The following is a 21,740-nucleotide window of genomic DNA, read 5'->3' as shown; positions in this document are numbered from 1 at the left end:
GAAAAGCACCCTAGTGAATTAAGGAGACCCGGATTCATAGAATCGTAGATCTATCAGTCAGTAAACATTTATTAAGTGCCTACTATGTGCCAGGCACATAGCACAGTGCTAAGCACTGGGGATACCAAGAAGGTCAAAAGATAGCCCTCTGCTCTAAGGAACTCATCGTCTAATAAGGGAGACAATATGAAAACAACTATGTATAGACCAGCTTATACATAAGATGAATTGGAAATAATCAACAGAGGAAGGCAATAGAATTAAGAGAGATCAGGAAAGGGTTACCTTCTGGTAAAAGGTGGGATTCTAAGGGACTTGAAAGAAGCCAAGGTTGCCATGATGTGAAGATAAAGAGGAAGAACATTCCAGGCATGAGGGACAGCCAACGAAAATCCAGATTTAAAGGCAGAAGGGGCCCTCAGAGACCATCTAGTTCGACTCCCTCATTTTACAAATGAGGAAACTGAGGACCAGTGATCATGGTCACACAGGTAGTGGCAGTATTTGAACTCAGAACCTCTGACTTTCTGTCTCTGCCCTGCCACTAACTAGCTATGAAAATTGCTAAATTTCTCTGGTCTTCCATTTCCTCATCTGTAAAATGGTAAAACAAGGACGTTTGGTTTAGGTGACTCCTCCAAGGTCCCTTCCATTTCTGAGATTTCTAAGATACTCGAGGATATTTATAACCAGATGAATCATTGCCAGGAAGTGAAGGTGGCAGAGGTGTCTGTCTCACTTAGCAAATTCTGTTCCAAATTATAGCTCTTATAAAGGCCCCCATAGTTAAAAAGCACTTTCTTTAAAAGGGAATGCCCTCACACTTTAGATGATCTAGTTGCTCATCTCTTTTAGAAATAACTGAGTTTTTGAATGAATGTTTAAAACAACGCGTTTGCTAGACATGACTGGCAATGGCAGAAAGCAAAGTAGATCTGGAAGAGGCACTAAATGATGTTCTCATTAGAGATATGAAGGACCCATGTCATTGCAAAACCCAGCCTGTATAAACAAAAAAAATCTCCTAGGTCATTTCCACATTTTAAAAAAAATTGCTAATTTCAAAAGCCTTTCTAGAAATGGCCCAATTAATTTAATCCACGTGTACAATAACCACATACACATCTCTTCAAGACTTATGTGGTGAAATATTTGGCTTACATTGATGGATCATCTGTTTCAATTATCTGTTACCACAACCAACAAAACCAAAAAAAGAAAAAAAAGATTATTTATTCTCTGAGGTTCCCTGAGTAGAGTGATAACATAAGAGATCTGTAGGAAAAATTCCAAATTTTAGGTTAAGAATTGAGGATGAGATTCAAGCTTAGAGCTGATTGAAGAACAGTCACATTTAATTTTGATCTCCTGGGGCAACCATCAGCAAGTGTTCAGTACAGTTTAATTCACTTGACTTTAATTGTGGGTTCACAATGTGCATGGCATAGGATTGAGATCCAGAGTAATAGGAGATGTGTTTTGCCTTCAGAGAGCTGGTTGGTTCTATTTCCCCATATCTTTCAAGCTGATATATATCCACTGCAAGTAATTAATCCCTTGCAATCTCTCCCCACGTATGGACAAGAATAACACTGACTAGGAGGTGGCTAGGAGTAGCCTAAAATTTGACACCCTCTTCTCCAGTCCAGATCTGGGTTGGGGAAGGATGTGAAAGGCTTCATCTGGTCTAGGTGTCACAATGTAAGCACCAAGAGCCCAAAACTTTAAGAGGTCATTTCTGTGCTTGCTAACTCAGTCAAAATCTCCTAGGTTATCTCCATATTTTCTGCCTTCTGGAAGTCTTTCCAATTCCCAGGACTAAGCCAAACCAGAGCAGACTCCCCTTCTCCTCTCCTCCCAGACTCTGTTTCCCTGTCCCATAGTACTGCAGACAAAAGCAGGTAGGTCTCTTAAGTCTTCTGAAGTCCACAGCCACATGAAAAGGAAGCCAGTGTGGCTAACCAAAGCCTACTGTTTATCCACTGAGCTTTTTTTGTCCCTCACGTGCCAGATGCAGCACTGGGCCTGGGGATACAAAAAGCAAAAATGAAGACAGTTCTACCTTCAAAGAACTTCACATTCTCCTGGGCTACTCAGATGGGCAATAGCCAAGTTCTTTCAGTTTGGGATAACCCATCAGCCTGTCACTACCCAAGATATAAACTGTAACACAGCTTTAAAGCTGTGGACCCATGGCATCACAGAGCCCAGTCAGATTTTCTGATTTTGGTTGTAGACCCATCTGGTGGATTTCATTGTAATTTCCATAGTGGTAAAAGGAAACTCATGGGTCAAATTCTGCCCCCCAAAACAAAGCATAAGCTCCAGTGGGAATTTTTTCCCCTAAGCCCAAATATCTGGCCAAGTAGTTAAAAGGGAGGAAGACTTACGTTCTATCCAGCCCTGTATTTTGAGTCATTCTCCTAATGCTGAATGCCTGTAGATGAGTGGTCGATAGCAATATTGATGAAACCTTCTAAAACATGACCTTTGAAATCACATTTCTATTTCATTCCTGGAGGATAAAATGATAACTTTGACCTTGGCAGCTTATCAAGTGAGAATTAGCGAGTTCTCCGCAATACTTGGATTCACTCCATAGCCCTTAGAATTTATAAGCCCTGTGTACACAAGTGCTTTGTGTCTTATGGTTTTCCCTAAAACAGTGTGTAATAAAGACTAGGAATTAGCCTTTTAGGGAACAAACCAAAAAGCATACTGGTGAAAAAAAATAATGTCTACATATCAATTGCCAATAGCCTGATCACCAAAATGTCCCTTTGGATTATATTTCACATCTCAAGTGGAAACAATATTGGCCTGTTGAGTCAGGGATCCTGGTTTTGTATCCTGGCCTCTGATCCTTTTGAGCTGTGTGACCAGGGGCAAAGTCCTTAACCTCCTCAAGCCTTGATGTCTACGTCTGTAAAATGGAGATGGTAATACTTTTGATAGCTCCATCACTAGATTGTCGGGAGGGACTCATTTTGTAAGTTGTGGAAGCATTCCATGAGCTATCGTTATTGTTATTTAACATCAAGGTCAATATCCATGTAGTACTGACCTACCTACCTCCACGTTACACTGGTATAGTTCTTGGTAGTTAATGAGGTGCCTACACAGATATTATTTCATGTGATTCCCCACAAAGAATGTGTGAATTATGTGGAAAAAGTAATATTTACATATGAGAATTTAGGTGACTAGTTAGTATTGAAACCCAGGTCTCTGGACTCCAAGTGACTGTTGTTTCTACTAACCACTCTGATTAAATACAATTTACCAAGTCTATGATTTCATTAGTAAAGTGAGTGAACTCCCAAGTGTCCAATTGAATAAACTCTCTCTACCAGTATAGACTAGTACATGCTCTGCAAATGACAGTTTGAGAAAGTTGCCTGGGGCCATTGAGAGGTTAAGTGACTTACCCAGGAGCATGCAGCCACTATATGACTATATGGGCCGTTAGATCATTGATCATATGGATCTTATTATTATCCTATTGTCTATGGAAGTTACTTAGGTTTTGTTCAGAGAGTCTCCACAAGAAGTCTACATGTCACCTTAGCAGATTCTCAGTTTTTGAATTAAGTTAGACATCAAATGTCTAGCTCAGCATATCCAAGATGAACAAGTTAAATGCTAAAGATTAAAGTTAATGTAATCCAAGTCCTAATGCCCACTGATATGGGATTATTTTTTCACTAGTGGAAATGAATTCCACCCTTTCTACATGCACAGGGCATTGATTTCCACCAATGAAGAGAGAATCCCATTTCAGTGGGCTTTGGGACTTGGGACTTTAAGAGTCTGGTATATTAATAATAACTATAAGTAAATAAGTCTATCAATAACTATGTGGTGTAGTAATGCCTTGACCCCAAGAATTGCTATGGTACTAAACAATATGTGATAGTGGAAGAATAGAATTAAGGAGAGAAACATGAATATAACCCATTGACTTGTGTCAGCAGTTGATAAACTTCCTTGTGGTTTTGTAATGAGAAATGTTTGAGAAAGGAGAGCTAACCTACTAGAGATGCCCTGTCTTCTAAAAACAAACAAACAAACAAACTGATGTGGTCCAATAAGAAAAGTACTACTGCCTCTGAAATCAGAGAACCTGGGTTCAAATCCCACCTCTTACATTTATTACCTTTATGATCTTGGGCAAACCCCTTAATCTCTGTAGACCTCAGTCTTCTCATTTGTAAGATGGGGTAGAGGGAGAGGAGAGTAAATAAGTGACTTCCACAGTCTCAGGTCATCTGTAGACATATCGTCTAGAGTGGTTTCATCTCTGGTACCCATTCACACTGCTGAAAAGCCTGTGACTACGTAAGGTCCCCACTCAGAAATGCCTATTTTTCACCATACAGTGAGGGTGAGCTAGTCACAAATATATATGGAATGATGACCAGCAGCAGGGTGCCCCTGTGGCTATTGTCAAGTGCGCTAAAGCTGAAATCATGGCAAAAAAAAAGGAAGAAAAGAAGCAGGGGTACACTGGGAAGAGTACTGGATTCGGAGCAAGGATCCCGACGTCCAACCCCTACTCTGCCACTTCCTCTTTGACCTTGAGTGAGTTACTTAAGTGAAGCTCTGGGCTTCAGTTTTCTCAGCTGAAAAAGAAGGGGATTGTATCAGATAGCTTCTAAGGGCCCCTCCAGCTCTAAGTACCTAATGCTATCATGACAAAAAAAATACTTTGAGAATTCATGGAATTTCAAGCAATTCAATTTCAAGCAAATCCCTTCTGTTCCCTTCCATGCTTAAAAAAAAAAGTAGGTTACCCTCATAAGCAACTTAGTACAATGGTGCCCAGATGCCCTCTGAGCCAGCCTGACCTTTACTCTCCTAAAGAGAGAAGTAGAATCCTTTGAAGGAGCCTCTGTGGAGAATAAGAAAGACTATTACTGAAAGAGACAGAACAGAATATTATTATCTCACAGCAGAAAAATGGTATGAAATTAATGAAGACTCTAAAAAATTGAACAAATTTTTAAAAAACAAAAATATTCTTTTAAAATTTTAAGTAAAAATACATAAAATTAAAATTTTTTAAATAAAAAAATTTGAAGATAAAGAATTTAAAAATGGTAATTAGCAAATAATGAAGACCTTGCTCTAATCAGTAGCAAATAACACAGATGAGTGACTGTTGTACTAAAAAAAAAAAAAGACTCTACGTGCAGAAGGTATAGGGCATATTCTCATGAAGGCACTAAAGCAAATAGGGAAGCATGCCTATTGAACTAAATATGAATATTTTAAAAGAAATATTATGGAGAGCCGAGGGAAGTACCAGGGATGCTTAGGGGATCAGCAAAAGGAATCAGGAATGAACTCATCACAATCTGTCTTAGAATGATTGGGCAGGGATCCCAGAAGTTGGAACAGACAGGAGAAGTATTAAAGATATCTATTGTCTGACAGGCAGTGTGGTATAGTGGACAGAGAGCTGACCTTAGAGTCAGGAAGGCCTGAGTTCAAGTCTTGCCTCTGACGCATACCTACTGTGTGGCCCAGAGCAAGTCACCAACCTCTCAGTGCACCAGATAGCTCAATAAAGGGACAAAGAAAGTACCAATTGACCTGAATTAGTAGAGGAGTTTTCTGGGCAGGGGCTTCCTATACACCAAACAGACTAAAAACAAACAAAAACCTTGATTATCCTGTGTTTGTAATTGGCCAATGTAGAAGACTATTGAATCCCTTCCCCCTCCCCCCATGTTCAGTAGCCCATCCTCTTCAACCCTGTGAATACTCATCCTTTGCCTTCTTCCTATGGGTGTGATCTCATATTATTCAAGCAGGTAAGTTTTTGGTTGCTACCATTTCATGCAGAAATTAATATATATTTGTGTGTGTGTGTGTGTGTGTGTGTGTGCGCGCGTGTATGTGTGTGAGCGCATGCACGTGTGCCTATGGAATATAAGAGACCTTGGGGTGGAGAAAAGGGCAAGGGAATTGATCCCTTATGTGTTTATGAATTTAGTTCTTCTTATCCTGAGATCAAGGCAGCAGTAATGGTACAGTAGATAGAGTGTAGGTAGCCCTGGAGTCAGGAGAACCCAAATTCAAATCCAGCCTCAGACACTTACTAGCTCTGTGACCTCAGACAAGTCACCTAACCCTGTTTGCCTCACTTCTGTATCTGTGAAATGATCTGGAGAAGGAAATGGCAAACCACTCCAGTATCTTTGCCAAGAAAACCCTGTGGGCAGATGTCCGTGGGCTCACAAAAAGGCAGGCACAACTAAAAAATGACTGAACAACACCAATCCTGAGATCTGCCAGGTATAAGCAGCATGATAGCAGAAAGGAACAAAAAAAAGTAAGCTTTGCACTGCAAATAAAGGCAAAGAACTGTGGAAGTCTGCTATCCACAAACATCCCTTCCTTTCACAAGGGTTCTTTGCCAGCACGATTAACATTCTCCTCTACCCTACAAGACCCAGAGTTGTCCTTGCAAAAATCCCACTCCCCAGTTCAGCCAGCCACTGGCTCTATGAGCTTTCATTTCTTAGCACCATGGAATTCTGTCCAATTTTGCCAGCAAATTATTTGTCAAAAAAAACTAACACTCCTGGCAGAGTTTAAACCAAACAGAAAGATTGGAGCAGCCCTGAGATTAAAAGTGCCCCTGTTAGTGACTCTTCTGTGGGGCTCCAGAATGACCTGGGGTTGAAGAGAGTGGGCCCCAGGGAGCAAGAGAATGCGTGGGGACATTGGGTTGAGAGGAAGGCTGATCCATTCCTTGTGATATAAATCACTCTTCAAGTGTGGTCCATCTGGTGCCTTTTTTTTTTCTGAGTCATTTTGAAAGAAAAACAGAGCCAGAATGACATATTCATCCATACTAGGCCAGTGTCTTACTCCACTATTAGTCACATGCATGATATGCAGATACTATGCTTAGAGAAGTGTCATGCAAGGAAAAGAAATGATCCGGTAAATCCATCTGCTTTTTGTTTCTCCTCTGAGAAGCTCAAAGAAAAGAAATCATGAGGGGGAGAGATTTTTCAAGGTGAAGTCACACTTATTGACTTTCTGGTTCCCCCAGCAACGTACACCTAGACGCCGAACTTGAAATATTTAAACTAGGGGACGAATTACTCACTGGATAGTCATCGAGCAAATGTAAAATAAAGAAGAAAATACCAAGCGCATTAGGGCCATGTTAAACAATCAATGCCGCTTGCTCTTCTCTCCAAAATCATCCCCACTGAGAGCTGAATTAAAAGGACTTGAAAAAATGCCATGGCTCCCCTCCAGCCAACCTTCCACATACCCGCTATGAATGCCACTCCTAGTGAGAACAAGGTACCACTTTCTGAGCTGCGTCCAGGGAAGTTTCATTGATTTGTTTAACTTCCTCTAGGTATGTTACTAAGTTTGTCTTCTGTTTTATGAAGTCCCATCAGACACTTTGGCTGTGCTAGCTTCTTCCGGCCAGTAGTAGGAGTGCTACCGGGATATAATAATCATGTAAGGACCAAAGCTTCAAACGGGGACTGAAAGAAGTAGGATCCAGATAACTGATGGCTGACCACAGTACTTGAAGTAGGTTAGAATTATTGCTGGTAATGCAGAACAGTCTGGGGTCATAGCATGATAGATTTCCAAGCAGAAGGAATGGTAAAGGCCATCTAGCCTAATCTTCCTCATTTTAAGGCTCAAAGAGAGTAACTTGCTCAAGGCTATATCAGTAGCAAGTTACAAAGGTGGAATTTATTCCTAAATCCTCTGACATCAGAGCCAGTATCCTTTCCACTTTACCATTACACCTTTCACTAGTTTTGGTATAAGCAAGGAAGTGTTTGTGCTGTGTGTTCCATTAAATTTAATGGAGCATTCCCCAAACTAATATGGTGGCAAAACACCATTGGACTTCAAGTATGTTCATGGAACCAATAAATACTGATCTAGAGTTTGTGAGGATATGAGACAAAGGAGAGTTGGGGAAATTTTAGAGCCAAATAAAGGATATCAACACTATTTTCATATTGAAAAATAAATGATATAGTTGATGACTTTATGATTTAATATTTTAGAATGAAAAGGTAAGTAGTAGTTCCAGTAGTAATAATAGTAGTATTCCCACTTTATAGATGAAGAAACTGAGACTTAGAGAGATTTCAGTGACTTGCACATAGTGATATAGCTAATAAGTGACAGACTCAGACATTCATAAATACATAGACTGAGTTAGAAGCAAGAGTGTCCTGGAGCCAGCTCAGACCAGCTTATTAGAGCTGATTATTAAATTTTTAGTATGACAGTTTCCACCTTGAAAATTGGCACAGACTAAAATCAGGGCATGATTTTTTTTTAAATCATTATCTGTACTTAAGAAAGTGATAGGGAAAATGTTCATAAATGCAGATTAAAATTAAAAGTGGGCAAGTATTGTCAGAGAGCCGGTTCTTAAACACTTACCAGCATACTACTTGTTAGAAAGGACCTTTAAGGTCAACTAGTCCAATCCCCTCATTGTACAAAGGAAGAAGCTAAAGTCCCTAAAGGTAAATGACTTGCTCAAAGTCACACAGATAGTGAATGACAGAGCTAGCATACTTTCTCTGTCTTCATTCAAGCTGGTTGATACCAATATCAAAATCAATAGCTCCAAGGACAAATCCCTGCATCATGCACCTACAAATTTCCAGAATCTGTTTTTTAAATATTTTGATAGCTGTATTTCAATATAATTGGTTTCCTATGTAATCCTATTTTATTCCCTTAAAAACATTATTTTGAGAAGGGGTCCATAGACTTTATCAAATTGCTAGAGGAGTCTATGACATGAAAAAAGATTAAGAACCCCTGATAGACGCATCAATTAAAACTTAATTAAAAATTTTGGTGTAGTTGTTCAATAAGCTCTGTACTCACCTAACTATATAATAAGCCAGTTCACATTTCTTTGTCGGGTTTGCCAGGATATCATGAGATCTTTTTGAATTCCCTTGACTGATTAGTTTAATGACCTTATCAAAAATGAAAATTAATTTCTTCTGGCACATCTTTTCCTAGTGAGCCTAGACTTGTTCCTACAGTAGTTATCACTGTTTCTCTTTCTAAAAAATTATAAACCAGCCATTTAATAATGGGTTCCATAATATCTCTAGGTCATTCTCACTGCTCATTGTTTTCATAAGCTGCCATTTTCCAAATTTTGGAAATTAATCTATACTTATATGTTGTCAGTCTTCATTGACTTCTTCAACTTCCATTATTTCCATTTCTGTTATACTTTTAGCCACACACAGAAATGCCTTACTGGATTTTTATTACTGGGTCAGTTAAAGCTGGCTAACTTTGCTATGACCCCAACCATTCCCTTTCTAAGATCCTCAACTCTTAAATTCCCTTGTCTGAGCATAATTTCCTATCCTTCCATCTGTACCTCTCCATTCTTCCTGAACCGACACTTCATGCTCATCATGAACTCTAGTGTCTTCATCTTGTTATATCCCAACCCTCCCTTTTCATCACGGCAATTGGGAGCAGGAGTAACAGATGAGGTCTGGATTTATCTAAGTGCTTTATTGCATCCACATAAAAAAAGCTATGGGAGAGCACTGGCCCTGAAATCAGGAGACCTGAGTTCAAATCTGGCCTTAGATGCTTGACACTAGCTATATGACCCTGGGCAAGTCACTTAACTCCAATTGCCTCACCAAAAAAAAATGCTATGGGAATAAACTTGCTGCACATGCATATCTTGAATTCACCTCCCCTCTGGAGTACCTCATATTCAGTAATCCCTATCACATTCTTCTCCCAATTCCATCACCGTTGTCTTGCCTGCCCCCAAATATCACTCTTATGCCAGCCCCAGATGCCTTAGCTATCATTTCTTTTGTTAAATATCATTGGTATGTTTTAGCATAATCCTAGATATACTTTGTCCAACTAGGGTCAATCAAAAAGCACTTATTAAGAACTTATCATGTGCCAGGAACTGTGCTAAATATCTGGGGAAGGTAAAACAACAGTCACTGCTCTCAAGGAGCTTACAAGGAGACAGCATAAATAATTAGATAAGAGATGTCTATAGAGTATATGAGGGTTAACTGAAATGAGAAGGTATTAGCCACTGGGGGAACCAGGAAAGGCCTCTTGAAGAAGGTTATATGCAAGCTAAGTCTTGGAGAGAGCAAAGAGATCAAAGTGAGGGAGCAGAGCATTGCAGACATGAGGGACAGCCAATGCAAAGGGATGGAAATAGGAGATAGTGTTGGGTTCAAGGACCTGCAAGGTATCTGTAACTGCATCACAGAATGTGTAAAGGAGGAGTAAGATATAAGAAGGCTGGAAAGTTAGCAAGGGGCCTGGTTGTGAAGGGTTTTAAATGCCAAACAGAGGAATTTATATTTAATCCTGGTGATAATAGGAAGCCACTGGAGCCCCTTGAACAGGGAGCTGAGATGGTCAGACCTACTACTTTAGAAAAATGATCTTGGCAACTGGGTGGAAGAAGAATTGGAGTGGAGAGAGTTGAGTCAGGGATTATAGTTAGAAGGTTATTGCAGTATACTAGGCGAGAGATGATGAGGGCCTAATCGAGGGTTGTGGCTAAAGGAGGGAAGAGAACTTCCAATTTTGTGAAGGGATTTGCTGATGATATATGATAATATGGAATGATATATGGTATATGGAATGAATGAGATTGAAGAGTTAAGGATGCCACTGAAGTGAAAGGCCCGAGTGACTGAAGATGATGGTGACTTCATAACTGATGGGGAATGGAGTGAGTGATTTAGAGTGCAGGAGAATTGAAGGGAAAGAGAATGAGTTCTGTTAAAGACAGGCTGCATTTAAGTTGACTATGTGGTTCTTCCTTTTTCCTGAATGTATAATAGTTCTTCTGTGTGCTTTTATATTGGTGATTCAGTTCATGATCTAGTTATCTTGATTTCACCTCTACTGATTCTACATTGGCAAATTCTGTACCTCAGCAGTGAGGATGAAGGATTCTCATTTTCTCCTTTTGTTCTTATCTTCCCATACCCCTGAGATAGCATGCTTACAATAATAAATTTTTTATATAAAGCCGATAGGGGCAGCTACGTGGTACATTAGTTAGAGCAGCAAGCCTGAAGTCAGGAAGATTCACCTTCTTGAGTTCAAATCTGGCCTTAGACGCTTACTAGCCATATGAGCCTATGCAAGTCACTTCACCCTGATTGCCTCAGTTTCCTCATCTGTAAAATGAAAGAAGAAGGAAATGGCAAACTACTCCAGTACCTTTGTCAAGAAAACCCCAAATGGGATCACAAAGAGTCAGACACAACCAAAATAACTGAACAACTGAACAATAAAGCCAATACGGTTATTGTCAATATTGAGGGGCTTTGACTTTTACATCTTGGAAGATTAAAATAGACCAACCTTTGCTGCTTATCCCAATGTTATCCTTTAGCTAATCATATGAGAATATTTCCTGTTCTGCCGAACTCTCAGCATTGAGAGTTAAAAGTTATTTAAAGTTAGTCATTTCAGTCATGCAATGCCCTCCATGCTTGAATTCCTCATCCTTTTGTTCTTAGATAGTTCCTGCCATGATAATCCCCGTGCCTGAGTTACTTCTGCCATCCACTTTCTCTTTTCCTACTCCCAAGACATGAAGTATACTGTTGGAGGAAATGATGAAGCCCAGTGACTAGGTCTACTATAGATTCATTCTGTCTAAGCGCAGCTGGGCATTCACTGACACCTAGCAATCCTTCTATTCTTCTGTGATTTGTTCCCTATCATATTCCCCACAGCAGCTGTTCCAAATATTATGTCTCCTCAAATCCTCAATTCCACCCCCATGCCTCACTCAGCAGATGGCCTAGCCGCCTATTTTGTTGAGAAGGTTGAGTTCATCAATCGGGAGCTTCCATAAAACCTCAAAGCCTCTCTGTCTTCCCCCATTCTCCCCTTCCCTCCAGTCTCAGAGGATGAGGTATTCTCCCTGCCAAAGTCAATCATTTCGTATGGACCCTGGGTCTTATTCTCCAAGGTCCTTGGTCTTTCAGTCATCCCTCTCTCTTATCTTCACTTTTTTCCCTCTTTTACAAACATGGTCAAGTCTCCATGGTCCTGAAAATACCTCCCTGGATTATGTTACCCACCACTCTCCCCTGCCCTCACCCAGACTATGTTCTGTCTTTGACTTCACATACCAGCCTGGGCCACCTCCTTAAAATGGAAGTTCTGGAGGACCCAGTTAATCAGAGGTAGAGGCCAAAAGAGCAGTAGAGTGTTTCCAATTTGTGAAGCCCAGTGATAGAGTAAGCTTCCAGTGTGAAGAAGTCTCTGGGCATTGTAGAAAAAAAAAACAACAGTACTACAGCCTGGAAGTGATAGATCTTGTTTGAACTGCATATATCTTATGTGAACATCGTCATTTGCACGTTGTCTCCCCGATTAGAATGTGATCTCCTTGAGGGGAAGGATCATGTTGGTCCTTCTTTATATCCCCATCACCTTAGGACAGTGCCTAGTACAAAGTAGTTATTTAATAAATGTTTATTGACTAAGTGGTTTTCTTCCAAAATGTCTAAACATTCTTCTCTTTTGTTGGTTTATCTTCCCCCTCCTACTTTCAAGGGGTGAATGGCCCCTAAGGCTCTGACCTCTGCCCTTTCTCTTCTTTCTCAGTGCCCTGGTCTTGGTAATCTCATATATCCCCATGATTTGTCCCACCCTGAAGCAGATGATTTCTAAATTGATATATTCCGTTCAACAAGCATTTCTTAAATGCCTACTCTAGGCCAGTCATTGTGCTAAGCACAAGAGATACAAGGATGAAAATGAAACAAGAAGCTTACATTATACTGGGAGGGAAGAGCATGTGCAAAAAATGAAAACAAAATCATTATTGCGCAGAAGAAACTCTAAAAACTGAGGGGATCCATGAAGGTACCTTGTAGAAGGTGGCTCCAAGAGGCAGAGATAAGTATGAAGAATATTGTAGAACAAGAGGCCATTTGGGTCTGAAGGTAGAATGCCTGAACAGGAGTCAAGAATAGTCAGCCTGAAAATAAGCTGGATTCAAATCGTGAAGTGCTTTAAATGCCAGAGGGGATTCTATTTTATCCTAGAGACAATAGGGAGGCTCTAAAGCTTCTTGAGAAAGGAAATGCCATAATCAGTGCTTTAAGAATATCAATTTGAGGGGCAGCTAGGTGGCGCAGTGGATAAGCTCTGGCCTTGGAGTCAGGAGGAACTGAGTTCAAATCTGACCTCAGACACGTGACACTTACTAGCTGTGTGACCCTGGGCAAGTCACTTAACCCTGATTGCCTCACCAAAAAAAAAAAGGCACAAAAAAAAATATCAATTTGGCAGCTATGTTGAAGACAGATTGGAGAAGGGAGAAGCTGTATACAAGGAAAACAATCAGGAGACCGTTGTGATAGAAGAGAGGTGTTGAGAGACTGAATGAGGGTGATTGTGGTGTGAGCAGAAAAAAGGGGACAGTGCAAGAGATGCTATGAAAATAAAATCAACAAAATTTGGCAGTTGATTGGTTATGGATTTCCCCCACCTTTTTGAAATTGTTGTTGTGATGGTGAGTGTAAAGTGTCAAGAGTGACTCCTAGGTTTTTGACCTTGGATAACTGGCGGTATGGCGGTACCCTGAACAGAAATAAGAAAGTGAGGAGGAGGGGTGGGTTTGGGGGAATAAATGAGGAGTTTTAGTTTGGACATGTTGAGTTTTGAGATGCCTGTGGAGCATCAAGATGGACGCGTATAGGAGGAAGTTAGAGATGCAGGACGGAAGCTCAGTAGAGAGATGGAGGCTAGATATGTATTTTTGGTATTTATCTACATAGACATGATCATTGAACCTATAACAACTAATGAAATCATAAAGAGATTGTAAAGAGAAGGCCTAAAACCTTAGGGTGCATCCACGCATAGGGAATAGAACATGTATGATACTCTTTCAAAGGAAACTAAGGGGCAATTAAGTCCAAAGAAAGCCAGGAGAAAGCCTTGTCTTGAGAAAAACGAGTGAAAGGGCATAATTAACAGGACCAATTTACTGCAGAGAGATAAGGATGATGACTGAAAGAAACCCATTGTATTTAATAATAAATATGTTCAGCAATATTTTGCGTTTGCAGATAAGTGGTGGGGATAGAAACCATATTGCAAGGTGTTGAGAAGTAAGTGGGAGGCGAGAAAGTGGAGGCAAGGAATGTAGGCAGCTTTTGCAAAGACTGGCTGTGAGATGGCGATAAGATATGGAGGATATCTTGAGAGAATGGTAAGGTCAGATGAAAGCTTTTGAAGGCTGAGGGAGACCTGGGCACATTTGTAAGTATCAAGGGGAGAGCCACTGGATAGGAAGAGATTGAAAATTAAAGGGTGATAGGAGATGATTAAAGGAGGGGGAAAGCTCCTTGATTAAAACAGAGAGAGGGGGCAGCTAGGTGGCGCAGTGGATAGAGCACCGCCCTGAAGTCAGGAGGACCTGAGTTCAAATCCGGCCTCAGACACATAACACTTACTAGCTGTGTGACCCTGGGCAAGTCACTTAACCCCAATTGCCTCACCCAAAATTAAATAAATAAATAAATGAAATAAAAACAGAGAGAATCAGATCAAGGGCAGAATTCTGGGGATTGGGCTTGGCAAGTACACTTCCTTGTAAGATCCTAGCACAAAAGTGGAGAGAAAAAAGAATGTTGAAGTGATCTGAAGTGTAGAATTTGAGAGAAGAGGAAAGTTTAGAATGGATAATCTTTTTAGACTATCCTTCTTTTAGAAGAATAGAAAAGGGAAATCCTCTGCTGAGAGGTAGAGAAGAGGGATGATGTACCAAGAACTACATAGCAATATCAGTATGTTGTCATATCCTAAATTGAAAAGTTGCAAAGGAAAACATAGTAATCTAGTTATATTCTTGGATCTCAGTACCATTAAGTATCTTATGAGAATAACACGAAGTGGGCAGAGGATGTGTTAGAACTTTTGTCTGCTCATTCCTAATTTTGTTATTTCTTCTAAAATAGAATGTGTATGTATGTATATTTTAAACAGAAGAAGAATTTTGAATTACTAACAAATATTTTTTATGACGAAAAAGGTGTTTTAGCCTCAGCGTGGTTCAATTGGAAAGAGCCCTGGCTTTGGAGTCAGAGGATCTGGGTTCAAATCTCACTATTGAAATTTATTATCTTTGTGACTTGTCACTTTGTCTCCCTTGGTTCCCTTATGTATAAAATGAAGGGGTTAGACTAGATGGTTTCTGTAGTCCATTTTAGTTCTAGATCTGTTTTCCTATGTATGTAAAGAATCTACATTTTCATTTATTAAATGACATGGGGTTTGCCATTTCCTTCCCCAGCTCACTTTACAGATGAGGAAACCGAGGCAAACAGATTTAAGTGACTTGCTCAGGGTCACACAGCCAGATTTGAGGAAGATTTGAACTGAGGCCAGATTTGAACTCAGGAAGATGAGCCTCCCTGACTTTAGGCCCCCACACTCTGTGCACTAGCTACCCCGAAGTCAATGGCACAGTGAGATAAGTAGTTCATAAGATTTTGAGAAAACATTAACTCAGTACTCAATGTTAATGAACTTAATTTTTTTTTTTACAAATAATTTTCCCTTAGGGGCATAAAATCTTATAACTATTAATCATACTTGAGTATCAGGCAAACTGACTTTTATGATTTCACTTTCCCTTTTTTTCCTTTAAAAAAAGTGACTAACACCCTGCTTTATTTTTGAATTTTGGGTGTGAGTTTGATGGCTGTGAAAGTGAGATGCTAACAGCCCTGACTAAACATTGTGGGGGCAGTTGCTTTTTCTACATTCTTCACAGAGTTCTCCCAAGGCGACCTGGGACAGCTGGCCCTCCCAGATATCATTTCACGTTTTATGGTCTTCTGTTTGGACAGCTAGCTATTTGGCTAATGTAGTCAGTGGACATAAGGTGCAAGATGCTCCCACACTGGGAAAGAAAAAGGAATAAGAGAATGGGGCTCATTTGGCACTAGCTTGTTCAGTTACCATTTGCTGCCTCTGTTCCCTCGTTTTCCTGTTCTGCTCCAGCTGTTTTATGGTATCAGTGACATAAGTGGAGAGGTGGAGGTGGGGGGAGGAGTGGTCCAGGCAGCAGCTGGGGGTCATCCTTCAAGTCCATAGAGTAGCCTGTGCTTCATAGTCTGGGTAGAGTGCATGGGATTCTCACAAGCGACCAGAAGCATCTTGACTTCCTCAACTTGAACCACACAACAGACTATCACTCTTTCCCCTTTGCTTTAGAATGTAAGCTCTTTGGGAATAGTATTAATTCATCCACTGTGTATATACCTCCCAATACCTACTACATTGCTGCTGCTGTTCAGCTGTTTCAGTCATGTCTGACTCTTCATGACCCCATTTGGGGTTTTCTTGGCAGAGATACTAGAGTGGTTTGCCATTTCCGTCTCCAGTTCATTTTACAGATGAGAAAATGGAGGCAAATAGGGTTAAGCAACTTGCCCAGGGTCTGACAGCTAGCAAATGTCTAAAGCCAGATTTGAACTTGGGTCTTCTTGACTCTAAGCCAGTGCTTTATCCACTGCACCACCTAGCTGCCTCCAAAGTATAGGTGCTATGTTAATCCTAGATAGCCAGAGAGTTATGGCATGATCCTAAGGACATGTGATCAATCTGTGGGTGGGATGATAGGTTCTATTCCATCTTCCCAATAACCAGCTGTGGGCTTGTCTTCGACACAACTCTATGACCCTACTCACTCATCAATCAACAGTCCCTACTCTACTTTCTCCCTGTTGCTTCACTGGGCTATAGACCCACAGTGCTACTTCCTAGTTGCTGCTGGTCATATAGACAAAACTTACCATCTAATCTCTTAATGCCATTACACCTTACCCCTCAGATGACATCATGCTGGTGATACTCTCAAATAGTAGCTAGTAAGAGCTCTTTGTTTTTTAGAGGCACAGAAAGAGTTGCAGAGTAGGTATGTACAAGCTTTGATCTACATCCCAAATCTCTGCCTTTCCTCCCAAATATCTCCCTCCTTTCTATCTTTCCTATCCAGGGAAGTTACCACCATCCTTCTAGTCACCTTGGCATCATCTTCAACTCCTGATTCTCAGCCCGCTTATCCAATCAGTTGCCAAATCTTGTTACTATAACAGATGCTCCCTTCTCTCCACTCACAAAGGTACCATCTTAGTTCAATCCCTCATCACATCTCACCTGGACTATTGCAATAGCCTCCTAATTGGTTCCCCTGCTTCACATCTCCACCTAATCCAATCCATCCTCCAGATATCTGCCAAAGTGACTTTCCTAAAATATTACTGTCCTATTTAATAAACTCCAGAAACTCCCTATTGATTCTAGCATCTATTAATCCTAGGATCACATATTATTTTATCATTATCTCATCCTTTTTAAATTTTATCTTTGTGTAAATTTTAAATTTGACATAATCATTATTACAGTAGTATCTTCTACAACTTCTAAGTAGGTAATTACATACCTACAGGGCATCTAAGTGGCACAGTGGATAGAGCACTAGGCCTAGAGTCAAGAAGACTTGAGTTCAAATGTGACTCATATACTTATTAGTTGTATGACCCTGGGCAAGTCACTTAACCCTGTTTGTCTCAGTTTCCTCATCTGTAAAATGAACTGAAGAAGGAAATGGCAAACTACTCCAGTATCTTAAAAAAAAACAACAACTAGGTCACAAAGGGTCAGATATGACTGAAAAATAACAATAATTATATAACTGTTTGCAGAATGCATAGTCAAAGGTCTTTTGTGCAGCAGAGTATTCAATTAAAAAGTTTCAAGGCCTCTTCTTTATGCCATACTGTCCCCTCACTTGTCCTCTGACATTTATTGATCTTTACCCCTCTAAAGCACTGGCTCTTAAGTCAGGGGACTGGATGCTTTCTACATGTGGCCTTGGACAAGTCAGCCTTCTCTGGACCTCAGTTTCCTCAATTGCAAAATGTTGGGGGTCAGATTAGGTGGCTTCTGGGGGTTTCTTTCAGCCCTAAATCTCTGATCCTACAATTCCTTCAACAGTCATATTTTTATACTGACTTTTCTCTAATCTTTTTTTTTATGTCTGTTTCTTGTGATAGTTTCCCCAATGGTCTTTGCTTTTCTTCCCATCTTCCTGTGAGCCTGCTTCCATTTATTTCCATTTCACTTTTCTCCCACTATGCACTTATCGTGTTTCATTATTTCATGATGTGAATTATAGAGCAAGGAATTAAGTCACTGGAATGAGACAAGCTGCCAATTTAGGAGAGTGTGGGAGAGCAAAAGAAATTGTAAAGGAAGTTGGTTTCAGAGAAACCTGGGAAAACTGGTATGAATTGCATGAAGTCAGCAAAACCACCAGAACAGCTGGTAGAATAACCCCATGGACAGACTTCAGAATTCTGATCAATGACCATCCACAATTTCAAAGGATCGATGAATCGCGCTACCCGCCTCCCCCAGAGGTGATACTCAAATAGCAGAATATTACATAACATTTTTATATAGTCAGTGTGGGAATTTGTTTTGCTTGATTGTGCGTATATGTTAGAAAAGTTTTGTCTTTCTTTTTTTTTTTCACTTGGTGAGGAAGAAGAGGAGAAGGCAAGAAAACTCTTCTTTCCCAATAAATACGTGCATTTTTGTTGTGGAGCAATTTCAGTCTTGTTCGACTCTTTGTGACCCCATTTGGAGTTTTCTTGGCAAAGATACTGGAGCGGTTTGCCATTTCCTTCTCCAGCTCATTTAACAGATGTTGAGAAATCTGTAAACTGGGGCAAATGATGTTAAATGACCTGCCCAGGGTCACATAGTAAGTGTCTGAGGCTGGATGTGAACTCTTGAAGGCGAGTCTTCCTCACTCCATGTCCAGCGCTCTATCCACTGCACCACCTAGCTGCCCGATACATACATATACACACACAAAGTTAAATACAAGGCAGTTTGGACAGGAGATCTAGTTGGGGCTATCAGGAAAGATGCTACCTTAACTATAACTTAAGGGAAACTGTGAGTCAGAAGGAATGCATCCCAAGCATATTCAACAGCTAAATTTTATCTTGGGCCTTATGTTTTCCAACAGAGAGAGGGCCTGGGGCTGCTCCTCCTCTACACTCTATGGGTGTTCACCTTGACGGGGAATCAAATAGGTGCTATTTGGTCCGAATTCCCCCAGTAGGCCTCAGATGTCACAGGAGAACACAGCTTCAGAGGAATCCACACGTTTTGTGGGTAGGGAAGATAGTGTTAGCTGGGGAGCTGAATAGGAGAAAAGAATATAAACCTTGCATAAGATATTAGCATCAGGAAAAAATATCCCACTTAGAGAGGATACCATTTTCTTTCCACCTTGAAACTTAGATGTTAACAAGTTTAGAAAAGACTTCTCAAGCAAAGGAAAACTTACCAGAGAAGTAAAAACAGAAACTTGAGGGGTGGGAGACACTCTGCATATGATTTCAATGAAACCAAAGACTTTTCTCATTAAAATGTTTTATGATCTGTGGCACACATGTACATGACACCATACGGGCTAGCTGTGAATAAGGCTTAGGGCCTATGCCAGGACTCTGATCAAACAAAAGAAACTCTTTGAGGGTGACTCTTGGGTACCAGAGCAGGAGGGCCCAGATCCTGTGTCCCTTTCATCTGAAAATGTTTACCAAACTTGCCAACAGCATCACCCCATATGGAAAATAGGGAAGGAGGAGGCTTCCCAGTGTTTGTAGCAGGCCCCAAGAAGATCAATAGCCCAGAACCCTCAGCAATATTATTTTTCTCCTACTCGCCACAGCTCGTAAATGTAAACACATCCCTTTTCCGTGTGAGACTATTTACTTTTGTTGTTCTACACAGTATGGTGTAGATAAGATAATTATTGGCCTAAATGAAGCCAGTGGTACCATATGCTATCTTGACCCAACCATTATATTCCAGCAGACCAATAGGGCAGGGCTGGATAACCACCAAACAAGAAAATTTCAAGTCAAGAGGTTTTATTTTAATGTGCTTAGGGATATATGGAGCCTCTTGTTTTCTGTCAGGCAGTTAATGAGACCTCCTGTTTCGCTACCTGATTATGCAAACTGAACAAAGACTATACACAATGGTTTCTCCCATCTGGTGAATAATGCAATATAATTATTTAATTAGGGCCTCATACCACGTGCACAAGAAAAATGGAGCCAAGCACATCAACCTAAGCACACCCCAAGGAACCGTTACCCAACGCTTGGTATTCTGCTCATTACTTCTGTTTATTTACTGTCCACAGAATCAAAAAGATTTTTCTGACATCATAAAGAGGCAGAATGAGGCAAACTTAAGCAGGATTTATTCTTCAATTATATTTCCTTGAAAGCAGAAATAAAAATGCTGTGTATCATTTTTATTGGTTTACAAGCCTCCAGTTATGGCAGAGACCTTTTTCTCTGCCTTCCTCTCCCATATATTTTTTGTCTCAGCTCAGCAGTGTGTCTGGAGCCCCTCCTCCTTGCCCTAGGAAACTATCCCCATTTTAAGGTCACACTGGCTTTTGTTATGTAAATTCTGTTTTCATATGGCTTTTCTATTTCTGGTCATCCTTCAGTATTACCAGCAAACAGCATTCAAAATTTAACAAACATGAAAAGGGGATCCAGATACCTTGGATTTATTTTTTCTCACCTGAGGATAGCAGCAGAAATGTGCATATTTATGCTCACGAAGATCTAGGTGGAATTTTTTTTTTGATAATAGGTTTACTTATTCTCCCCAAAGCAGAAAAGTCATTCTTAATTTTGAATGTTCATCTTTACATTTCTTTCACTTTTTGAAAAGATTTGTCATTATTTCATCATACAAGTTATGTCCCTAAAGGAAGAGGACAGGAAGAATTGAGAGAGAAGATATGGGGGGGGGGGATGGAGAGAGTGTGAAGGGGGAAGGAAGGAAGGAAGGAAGGAAGGAAGGAAGGAAGGAAGGAAGGAAGGAAGGAAGGAAGGAAGGAAGGAAGGAAGGAAGGAAGAGAAAGAAAAAGAAAGTAATCAACCTGAAACTGACTGTAGGAAGAAAGTATGTAGGGTACGTAAGATCAGGAATTTTGAAATATGTGAAAATTTCCTGTTTGCTTTTTTTTTTAATCCAAGAAATCTACAGAGCTCTACTGTGTTATTGCTCCATCCTGATACACTGATAGAAACTCATTAGCTTGTCGTAAAAGACCGCTTTTATTACTTAGTGAGCCTTATTCCTTATCCTTGCTTTCTTCATCTCTAAAATAGATGCATAATCATATCTATGCTATCTACTCTATGTGTTTGTCATGGGTATCAAATCAAATAACGTATGTTAACTTCTTTGTAAATCTTGAAGCATTATAAAAGTATCAGCTGTAATTATTAGCTTTATAAGCATTAGGGTTAGGGACTAGACCTGTGATTACATTAATTCCATATGGAATTCCCAGGTGAGATAACTCCCTCCACTAGTGTAGTTTTCTGCAATTGGTAGTCTTATACCAGAAGTGGAGAACCTGCAACCTCAAGGCCTTCTAGGTCCTTGGGTACTGCCTTTTGACTGAGACCAAGTTTTTCAGAACAAATCCTTATATTAAGGGGATTTCTTCTGTGAAGTTCAGTCAAAGGGCTGTACTTGAGGACCTAAAGAGGCCACATGTGGCCTTGAGGCCCTGGATTCCCCACCCCTATCTTAGACAGCTGCTTAGAACACTAAGA

At 40.3% G+C, this 21,740-nt stretch overlaps 1 protein-coding gene across 2 annotated transcripts in view; it reads left to right on the top strand.

Annotated features, from left to right (window-relative positions):
- Positions 1-21,740, top strand: part of SH3RF3 (SH3 domain containing ring finger 3) — a 571,324-nt gene that overhangs the window by 432,854 nt on the left and 116,730 nt on the right. The window lies entirely within an intron of this gene.

Source organism: Phascolarctos cinereus, unplaced genomic scaffold (assembly GCF_003287225.1).
Source record: "Phascolarctos cinereus isolate Bilbo 61053 unplaced genomic scaffold, phaCin_HiC Scaffold_7;HRSCAF=346, whole genome shotgun sequence".
Lineage (NCBI taxonomy): Eukaryota > Metazoa > Chordata > Mammalia > Diprotodontia > Phascolarctidae > Phascolarctos > Phascolarctos cinereus.
The sequence above is the reverse complement of the archived record's forward strand: the minus strand, read 5'-3'. Positions and strand labels throughout refer to the sequence as shown.